Raw genomic sequence first — 11,990 nt, 5'->3', positions numbered from 1 at the left:
TAACAAGATTCTTAAATACACTATTTTTACACTTGATTTATTGACTTTTTTCTTTCAGAAACAGCGTAGATGACAGTCAAGCAAAATATATTCTCTATGGTGGAATTCTTCCGTTGTTTACCTCATTTTCCCCCTTTACAGTCAAAATTAAAAAAAAAAAAAAACTGGTTTACTGCATTTCCATTTCATAAATTGCTGGTGTTATTTTTCTTTCCTTTCCTTTATAAATTCATTGTTTTCATTTATTCAGGACAATTTTAAACAATTCAATTCATTGGCTCAGTAACAACAGCCACTTTTCACCTCTTACTATCTTGTGTTTTCATTAAAGAAAACATTTCATTGAAGAAAAAATTCACACTTCAGAAGTAAGTTCCATATAACTTTTCTACTATGCAGCTATATACCACTCATTTAAAATAAAAAGCGGAGCCAAAACCATTATGCTGAAAGGTTACAAAGATACATTTACCTTTCCAGTTATATACAACTTTTTTTCAAAATAAAAAATATTCAGCTATGAATTTTTGAGTTCAGTTGCACATTAATCTCAGTATGTGTAAATCTTGAAAGTCCAGAAAGAAAAATATATGAAAGAACTGAAGTTCTAAAATTCAAAGTTTCTTTTAGCTGGAGTAAATGTACCATGATTCATCAGTCTTGACGAAATACTGGGAGAGAGGAAGAAGCAACTCATAGCAGGAAGGCTTAAAAGTTTTATAGCAGGATAACATCATTCTAATTTTGAAGCTTTTCTGTCCAATACAAACATGTACTACAGATGATCTTGCCTCTTTTCCACAAGACAACTCCTACCACTTCCTGCCTCATGTTTTATCCAGAGAATATTCCCTGCTTATATTCCATGTATTTTCTTGGCTTCTCTATGCTTTTCACTGCTTTCTCATCATCATTACTTATAACTTACTTTACTTTTAGTCCATGCACAGATATGTGCTTTTAGTTGGGACCCTGTCTTCCCTAGTCTTTGGCCAATCTCCATAAAATTAGCAGAGGTCTGAAAGCTCTGCAAATTTCAAAAGCTGTTCTATGTACTACAGTCCATTGTGAGGCTCTGACCTTTAATAATAGGCAGGGAAGGAGCCAGAGCCAATTTTCATTGCCCACTCCTGACGCATTTAAACAGAATCAGAGGAATTATATGAAGACCATGTCTGAGCTACAGTTACGCTCTACTGCCTGTAGCCTGGGAAAATAGTTTGTTTAATTTCAGTTAATGTAATTAAACCTCAGACAAGTGCACTGGAAAACTCAAAGGTTGAAGTGGGAGAAGAGGGGAAGGAATTCTTCAAATACAAAGTACACCCCCAAAACAAAAAAAGCTATGTTTTTGCAGCAAAATTACTCCTAATCAGTTAGGCATTGTGATAAATGATGAGACCAGATGAGAGACAGGAAACTAAAAAAAATACAAGTCGCCAACTAAGATCAAGAAACTGCACAAAGAGCATTTGGGATTTAACTACCAAACACAAGGTCAGTAATTGAATTTAACTGGAAAGTTTCAGGGTTTAAACTATCATTATTCAAAGAGCCATTGCTCAAAGTATTGTTTGTGGGACTGTAAAATAGTAGAGTATTTGACTTGATTTTTTAAAATATTTAATTTTTAAAAGTACCCAGATTGTGTAATAAACAGCTCTCACAAAGAAAAAAAAAAAAAAAAAACAACAAAAAACCCGATCAAACAACCAAAACAAACCAAACAAAACAAACCAAACAAAACAAAAAAGAAAAATTAAGAACTTTAAACCTCACAAAACATCAAGACTGACAGTGGACCCTGCTTTTGTATATGGTCAGCAAATAAACTGAAAAAAATCCATCAGTAAGCTATGAAATGCAGCATTCGAATTGACAAAATTAAAAGAGGAAACAAAATCAGCATCCATCACACTAAAGGACCAAATTAATTAGCACATGTCTAGATATATGTTTTACTATATCAAGCAAGACTACTTTTCTAAGTGAAGATCCAGCTTTAAAAGGGTTTAGCATTTTTTGAAGGGATCAACAAACATATTCATAAAGTGTTTCATTTGTTACAGTCTGAATTTTCTAAAATCTTTTGACAAAATCACTACCAAAACCTTTTGACAAAGGATGCTGTGAACAAAAGAAGTTCAAATGGATTCAAGAGAGAATTTGCTAAGCAGTTGGAAGACAGGTCCACTGAGGTTTTTAAAGTAGACAAATCATTGCAGGTCCAGGAAATGCTATTCACTGCATAGAGTTGGAGGCTACACATTTATTGAGGTGAAGTATCAGACATATTTGCACAGGTTTTATGCTTCCTTTTCCAAAAAACCATCAGAGACAGAATCCACCTCTTTATAGACCTGTAGCCTAAAGAAATATGGCAATTTCCATATTTTTGTATGCATAAATAGGGACTTCTTGTGCTTGTCCAGTACCTCTGACTGTGTGGCATTGTAGTGCCCTCAGCAAGAAGTGACAGTGCTTTGACGTTAACACATTTTTCTCTTTAAAACAGACTGGCTGCATAATACAGGTGCAGAAGACAGTGTTTTTAAGAGGGAAAAATAAGTAGGAATTTTGGGTTGCATCTAAGTTCACTGCATAGCCAGGTCTGTGATTCAAGGAATTAAAGATGGGTTCAAAACTATTTTTTAAAAAAAAATACCATAGGATTTCTTTTTCTGAAAAGGGGTGGCAATAAAACAACAGGAAATCACAAATAGTCCTCCTATAGCTGAGGGCTGTTTTTCCCTCCTCACCAAAATCAAGACACAGAAGGGCTATCAAGCAAGGGTTGTGAATCTCACACAAATTTGGGAGAATTTGCATTTCTCTTGGAGAAACTACAGTATTTTTTAACACACTGAGTTTGTCTTTATGTTTCTTCATATGGCTTTATGTATCCATGCAACCAAAAGTCTGAGGGTAACCAAAAGAGATTTCAGAGCCTTGCAAAGAGTGGGAAAAAATATAGGAGCACAAGATTTTCCTCAATCCTCATAGTAATTAAAAGAGATGTCAGAAGATATTATTGAGGCCAGGGTATCAATACCTGTCTCCAAAACTTACACACCTCATGAAACTATAGTTTTTTTAACCGAGGTAGAGCCTTCAAGAGGCAAGGTATGTTGGGTCCTGTCAGAATTTTCCCATCCTGATGGGGGAAACAGGCCTTTGGGCATAAGTGAGCATAGTTGATCAAAAGGTCTTTAAACTAGAATTGATGGCAGAAAGGGATACCAAAAGGGTTGCAGTAGGTAAGCCAAGGGTTGCCATGATATCACCAGGGGGTGGAAATCTAGTGGGAGCACTTACACTGCTGGGAGCACAGAGGGCTCAGGAGCACATCTGAAATTCTTGTACACAATCCCACACTGTATGAGAAAAAAAACCAGGATGAAAAGGAAGGATTTGTCAGCTCCCAAACCTACAGTCTCACTGTCAGTGAGACTTGGTAGAACGAGTCCCCTGAGTGGACTGCAGGGATGGAGGGCTACAGGCTGTTCAGGAAGGATAGGCTGAACAGGTGAAGTAAAGGTGTCAGACTCTCATATCTTATATAGAGAGAGGTTTGATGGCACAGCTCTTACAGTAAGCAGTGATGTGGTTGAAAACCTCTGGATGAGAATTAAGGGAATGGAAAACAAAGGAGATGATGTAGAGGGTGTCTAATAACAACCACCCAGCCAGGATGTAAGCAACAATCAGTTATTCCACAGGAAATTAAGAGAAATTTCCAGAATGGTAGCCCTTGTCCTCATGGGCGAATTTGACTTGCAGATATCAACTGGCTATACCATACTGCTGCAAAGAGCAGGTCTTGGGAATTCTTGGACTGTAGGAGAAAGCATCTTGTCGCATGTATTCAATGAATCATCTAGGAAAGATATCATCCTAGACTTGCTGCTTGTGAATAGATAAGGAGCTGTGCGGGATAAGCCAGTAAGACTTTGTCTAATGTGGAGAAAAGGAGATGAAGGGTGACCTCATGACTCTCTTCAGCTTCCTGAGGAGAAGCATGGGAGAAGGAAGTGCTAAACTCTTCTCCCTGGAATTCAGTGGGAATGGCTTAAAGTTGCAACACATGAAGTTTAGATGGGACATCAGGAAGCATTTATTCACCAAGAGGGTGGTCAAACAGGCTTACCTGAGAGGTGATTGATGCCCCAAGTCTCCCCATGTTGAACATAATATGTTTTAATATTTGTTTAATGTGCTTTATTTGTTTAATAATATGCTTTAATATTTGTTCAGCCCTGAAGTAGTCAGGCAGTTGGACTAGGTGGTCACTGTAGGTCCCTTCCAGCTGGAACTATTCTATTCTATTCTATTCTATTCTATTCTATTCTATTCTACTCTATTCCATTCCGTTCCATTCCATTCCATTCCATTCCATTCCATTCATAGATCAAATTATTCAACAGATGATTATTCTACATTTTTGTTGCTTTCTGCATTGTATGTTTAGCCTCTATGTACTATATGCTGTTGCTGAAGCATGTCATTGCCTATAAGACTGATGGTATATTGTTCTACTTTACTAAATGCAAAATTGACATTTGAAATGAGAAAACAGAGTTAATCATAAATATTAAGAAAGATGACTGTAGACCTTTGTTCTTCAGTCTATGAGAAAAGCATACACTTCATGATGATTTCTTTCATTACAATGGTTGCCTGGTGGCAGCTTCAGTAATAAAAATACCCAGAGATTTTTCAGCTACAAAAACAAAATGGGGCGGGGGGGGGGGGGGGGGAGGGCAGTTGGGGGAAATTGTCTAAATTGAAATTCTCAGTATCTCTGACTGATTTAAGAATGAGGATACCAATGATAGGGTTTCATCACCTGAAGATCAGGCCGCACACGTGGATGTTATACAGTTGTACTTTCTACCTTTATCTTCCACTTTGTCAGGCTGAGGCCAAAGTACAGAGACCAAGAGAGAAGTATTATTTATCCTACTAACAGGCTACTTCAGCAAAGCAATAGACTTTACCAATGAGCCTCTGAAAACAGAAGTAACTGCTGAATAAATACTGAATAAATTTAAATTCAAGAAATACCACTGGTTTTTTTCCTACACCTCTCTGCCTGATGCTAGTTTTCTGCCTTTCTATGAAGAAAAGTAGCTTTCTATATACTTCTAAAAATAAAAGCTTTTGTGCCTAAATATGCAAATAAAGATAGATAAGGGCTGCAGAATTTGCAGCAGCATCTAGACTCTAAAATCCTTTCATTTTGATGCCTCAGAGCTAAAGAAAATCCCACCAGATGTCTGGCTGTAACATTAGGTGCATGAACAGTATTGAAAGGCAGACACCCAGAGACCAGCTAGGCATTATTTCAGAGGTTTTTTACACCAGAAAGGTCATGAGATTAATCTGTAAGATTAAATTGGTGAGTAGCTTAAATGAGCTCATTTTATCATGTGATGAGTTGCTTCATTTCACCAGACAGACAACAATGTCATGTGAAGTCATATTCCAATTCCGCCTCGCAATCCTGTGCACAAATCCAGACAAGGCAGATAAATGAGCAGGAATAAGAAAGCAATTGAAACTGCATGATAAATTAATTTCGTTGCTTATCTTGCGATTCAACAGTTTATCAACTAAGTAGTACCTGTACTTAAACAGCTTCATATATACATGCCTCTCTTCCATGCCTCTCTGTATTGACTTTATGCCAAGCAGTGTTTGTCAGCATAGGTTTCAGTTAAGTCATGAAGCAGGTGTTAATCAAAATTGTTTGCTTATATAATTTTAAGCATTTTCACCCCTGCCAATTTCTTATTCTTCCATGTTTTAACTGACCATCTGCTTTCCATGAAGGGGCTGTTCAAGCAATTCAAAAACTTATGTCTCACTTTTGAGCAACACAATCTTACCTGTGAAAGCAAAATTATTCAGTAGAACTCTGTTGAACTAGATACATTCTGTTCTGGAGAAATAAAACGCCACTATTTTAGTACTTCTAAAGGGTGGTGTCTTGAAAAAAAAAAATCTCCGACCATCTCTTGAAGCCTAATTTTAATTTTTCTTTGTATTAGATGAAGACGATACAATTTTTTTAGAAACTAGCTGAGGGAAAATAAAGATTCTTCACTTATTTTAGGTATTCTCACATTAACCTGTGGAATTTGAGGGAAGGGGTTGTGGGATGACTGGAAAGTACTTTCTATTTGACCAGATATGACAACACAATTGAAGTGTCATTTGATTCAATTTATTGTACTCAAAGTCATATATTAAATATTCAGTTAATTCCTTCAGATATATTCATTGCAAGAGAGAGTAGAAAAATATGTTCTGAGGACAGCACATGCTGGGAAGAAACTGGGAAATTTTCTATGAGGCTAAAACACATCCAATCCTTCCTACACAGTATTATGCTGCAGCTTTATGCTTAGAAGAAATTTTGGATCAAAATTATTAAAATTAAATTTTCATTCATTTATTTGCCATGTAAAATTGTCTGATAGACATTATCCTTAGAGTAGATCATTATTCTTCTCAATCTTGGAATCTAACTGAAAAACCACTTTGGTGGAACATTTAGTGGAAAGAGAGATTATTTTTAATACTTCAAGGTCTTCAACCAAAGGTTTCTACTTACCCTGTGATCCATATCAGGCATCAATTGAAGTTAAAATCAAAGCAGCTCTTTGTTGTGCTTCCAACTCTTCCAACAGATTTTACTTGAATAAATGAGAGGAGAATACACTATTAACAATATATTTAATTAATTTTACTTATTTCTTGGATGGTTTGTTTAACATTAAATGGTAAGATGTGATGCACAATGTGTGTCTAAGAAGAATGAAGCATAGCCTGAGGCATCCTCTAGTCTCTGAAGCATCGCTGATCCACAGAATTTTCTTTTTTTTTTTAAGTGTCAAAAATCACTTCACATGGCAAGCCAGATAGAATTTCAGGGTTCATTACAGCTTCAAATTGCTTCCACTGCTGGTGATCTACAGAGATTTCATTAGTCTCCCTTCATTCTATATTTTCATGGAGTTATGAGTTTGGTCTTCATACCAAAGGGATACTTTTCATTTCAGAATAAAGCTCCTAATTACAATGTTTTTCTTAATGAGCCACTGCACATCAGCCTCTTTTCCAGCAACAGAATCAGAAATTCTTTTATGACCATCTGCCATGTAAATGGACCAAACCCTTGAGATAATAAAAAATAAAGCCATGAAAGATTCAATGTATAAATCACAGAAGTACTTTTCCCTCCCCTCCCCTCCCCTCCCCTCCCCTCCCCTCCCCTCCCCTCCCCTCCCCTCCCCTCCCCTCCCCTCCCTTCCCCTCCCCTCGCCCATTCTTTTCTTTTCTGCCTTGCCTTTTTTCCTTTCCTTATTTTGCCTTGCCTTTCCGTTGCCTTGTTTTGCTTCTCTGATGTGCAGGTTGAGGACTATCTGCTTCTAGGAATATCTCAGCTATGGATTCCAGATGAAAAAACTGCATCAGCAAATTCTTAGCATCAGCCTATACAAACTATTAAGATTGGCTTTCAGAGTGGGTCAGCTTAGTAAAATCTACTCTTGGACAACCTTATGGCTGTTTCTTTAGCGCATAATTGTGAACATGAATGGTTTATTATTTTCCTTCTCTGTTGCCAGATGAAAAATGGGAACAGCATGGGAAGGGAATGAACACAGAAAAAGCTCAGAAAAATGTAAAGGGTATCAGTGTGGGTAGCAGTTCTTTGATTTTGAGGGACAAGTTGAATGCAGACAGATCTGAACAGTTTCATACCATCTAAAAAGATGCCTTTTTGTAAGCTACAGCAATTTTTTAAATATGTCTCCAGAATGCACCTCTTGAAACAATCCCCCTAAACATGTGAACAATATTCGCCTTTAAAGGACATACAGTACAGCTTAATGAAAGGCTGGTGGTGAAATATGCCACTACTATACAAATTCATTTCCAGGATACAGAAGAAATGTAAATATTTCCAAAAAAGTAATACACAAATGAAAGCCTAACCATATCTGTACAAGATTATAAAGAACACTTAATTCCATAATTTAGGCGAGAACTCATTTAGAATGCAAAGAATCAGTAGCATACATCAAAAGATGGATCATGATCTGGCACATCTCAAGTAGTCAAGGTTTTATAAGACAAACATAGTTTTGATTTTAATTCCAAGTGAAGGTGTCCTGAATGTCTGGACATTGTTTTCCATTAAATAAAAAGAATGTTGGAATTTTTTTCAGAGTAAGAAAATTATGTATTAGTTCTGCTAAATTGTTAACTGTGGTATGTGAGTACACACACACTCATAGGCAAACTGTTCAACATATGGGCACCCAAACACCCACACTCACAAATTTGCAGACAGTCCTTCACACACAGTGAACTCCACATCTTACTTTATCCAGGAGCTTATACAACTCTTTTAAATAGTCTGTTCTTCACCAAAGAGACTGCATCATTTTTGTGTTGGGATACTACTTGCATAGCAATCCAACTTTGCTTTCTATCACTTGACCAGTGCAAATGGTGTAATACACCTTAGAAACAAAATATCAGCCTTCTGAGAAGAAAATTCCTGAAGTTAATCCACAATGAGTAATCATAAATTAATCCAGTGAATCAATTCACAGTCTCAGTAATACCTTCTTACTCAATTATGTCAACCCTTTAACATGTATGAATTATCAATTTTATTAGAACTGGGTGGGGAAGTAGTTCTTATTTACCGGTGAAATTATTTTTTGGCTCTTAAAATTGCTAAATATGTGAAAATTCAGCAATACAGACTTGTACAGTTCCATTTGTCCCAGATAATTAATATCTGGAAAGACCTCTTGTTACGGAAGACTTTTAAACTGCAAAATGTTTTGAAGATAGAAACTGAAATAAACATTGGATTTCAGTGGGTGGTCTGTCATACTGAATTTCAAGCTGAAATAAACTCAGAGAAGATTTAAAAGCTCTTTTCTTTGAAGCAATGGATGAATAATGCTGTCCAGCACCAGATCTTCCTAACACCTGAAGGAAACCAAATGGAACAACAGACTTCTTATTTAACATCTTTCCTGAGTCCCAGCACACGTACACACACACACACACATAAAGATTCAGTTTGCACTGCAACAAGTCTATTGTAATATCTGAACTCCTTTTGGTTGGTTTTCCAGTATAGCCTGTTTAATAAAAAGAGGTTTCATAGCCACCCTATTGATAAAGGTAGTTTTTAGATCAATTGCGCTCTTATCCCAAGCTGTTTTTCCATTCCCTTAAAGGATAATATACCATTTTAAGTTTCATTTCAGTGTAGAGTGGCTAGGATTTTAGTCCAGAGTTTACATTCTTTCCACACAAATGTAATGTGAAGTCCTTGGGCAACAGTGGATGAATTCTTTCTTCATCAATAAAATGGTGTAACACATTGGTGTTAGCACAGTTCACGGCTCTATAAATATTTATATCTTAGCAATTATCAGCATCTAAAATATGTTCTACAAAACTGAAAAAAAATACAACTAACAAAGTATAGTGTTTCAAATTAGGCAAAAATACTATATGTAATCTGGAAAGCACAGCACCAAGGTCACAATGCTGGTATGAGGGGTTCCATAACATAACCACAAGCATGGGAGAAACTTCTCTCCCAACACACTTCGGTTATTTCCGAATTTTATTTGCCTCCTCTGCATATGTAAAAGTAACTTGAGAACACTGGCTGGTCTTCGACTCAGGGCTCTCTGAGAAGAATCATGAGCAATGTCCATGCAAGAAATTTCCATCCAAGAAGACCCCAAAGAATTGTTATAAAATTTATTATTGTAAAATTTAGATTGCGGTAGATTTTTCAGGAGTATTCCAGAAAGCAAATTGTGGATTTAAGGCAATTAATATGACAGTTAAATTTTGAATCTTTCAGAACTAAAAGCTAGAGTGAATTTGGAAAGTGCAGCTGCCCTGGGTAAAGGAATTTACACAGACCAGCAGAGGATTCCGTTCAGTGCAGATGTCACAGAAAATGAACTGAAATGTTAGATGAGTTATTGAAACAGTAAGTTTGAACTGGTTATCATATCTTATCTCTCCTGCATTTCTATTTTGTTGTTTGGGTTTCTTTTAATGAGAACTAAGGCTTAACTATGGGTCACCTTGAATGACTACAAAAGAGAAATATCACATCCCTAAAACCCACATAATTCTCTAACCAGTCAGTGCCAAGGTGATTGACAACGATGTTAGAGAAACAAAAAGTAATAATAAAACAACAAATCAGTGTTTGATCCCTGAAATACCAAGAAAATCTAGAGGAGCAACAGACACAAAAAGTTCTATCCCTTTCTTCAACAACTGCAATATCATTTCCATTATTTCTCCAGGCTCCCATTCTGAATTCAAAGCAATTTATCTGAAGCTCAGACACTGTCAGTGTGATTTAGTTTCACTTTTATGGCAACTGCAGGTCTCTAATAAGTATGCTACTTTCATTGATTTTGTTCCCCTTCAGCTGCTGCTGTAAATGTAATTGAAATTTTTGGGTTTTTTACCCTGACCTACCTTTCTTTTCCACTGATGGTAGAGCAATCAGAGTAGATTCCTAGGAGTTTTATATACCCCATTAATAAGAAATACAGTTTCTCCTGGAAATGGACTTCCATAATAACCATTATGACATTAATATTAAAATATCACTATTTTTGCATATACAATTTTACAGATCTTCAGGTTTTCATGAATAAGTAGCCCAATGAACAAATAGAATCTGAATATTACTTTTGATTTATGCACACAAAACAAGATGTTATCCTCTACTTACATAATGTGCCAAATCTACTTCCGTTAATAATTTTGCAGGTATTGAAGCTGGCATTTTTGCAGTAAAACACTGCCATATTGGAATATAGGCTGATTGATGCTGATGTGTGTCGATGCTTTGTCTACCGGTGTTCAAGACAGTATGTAGTTTCAGACTCCTATCTGCTTCTCCACCTATAGATGGCAAGGGAATGAAAAATCTTGCTGAAGAAGAGCTTAAATGAAAGAAATGAATCTTGGATTTAGTTCTGAAAATGACCAGGTTACTCTTCTTTCCAGACAAGGTACTCCACAGGCCAGTTCCTAAGAAAGGTTTTGTTTTCCCCACTGGCAAGTCTCCCAAGGTGCTCAGTAACAGGTGATCTAACCTCCCTGTCACAGGGGGCTGCTGACCAGGATGAAACAATGATTTCACATTGAAGTAGAATTACCCTTAGGAAAAGGGCATATAACAAATATATCACAAATGCAACTTAAATGGATATCCAGTACACAGAGCAGAGTTGCTGGTTAAGATATTCATAGTGGCAAATTATGTGGCCAAGCAGGTTACCACCTTCAGGACACAGCTACAGATTTTGTGTATGTGTGATGCTCTGATAGAAGACGTGCAATGCAACAGGAAATAGAAGTCTCAAATGGTAAAATTATCTTGCACTCGTATGCAGGCAATGTTCAATGAACAGCAATCACAGCACTGAGGAAATAAAATTGATACAAAGGCTGCAGAATGAACTAGAAACCTATAGTCAAAATAATAAAACAGTAAAGAAATTCATTTCTGTTCCCTGCCTAGTTTAACACTGTCCAGCTGCTATCCTCTTCATCTAGAGCTGAATATAGCTGAGCTAGCAAAAAATACAGACATGGCTTCACAACCCATTGCAAACTGCAATCTGTGTTGGAAGTATCCAACCACTCATAGAGTCAATTAATAAAAAGGCATAAAGGGAGCGAGCCTTGTCCACACCTACTTTCTACAGTTATTGTGGGTTTTTATTTATCAAACGCTTTCATTGCTTTCCAGGAGAAACCACACTGTTCACAGTTAATTGCACCTAAGACACTCAACAAGGAAGAAAATTTTATGTGGGTCTAAGGGCCAAGTATAAGCAGAAGGAACAGGTGCTTCTTCTCAGCCACAAATCTGGGTTTCACAAAGAATGATCTAGAACACGAGCAACTCTCAT

Source organism: Coloeus monedula (genome assembly GCF_965178545.1).
Source record: "Coloeus monedula genome assembly, chromosome: Z".
NCBI lineage: Eukaryota > Metazoa > Chordata > Aves > Passeriformes > Corvidae > Coloeus > Coloeus monedula.
Note: the sequence above shows the minus strand (reverse complement) of the source record.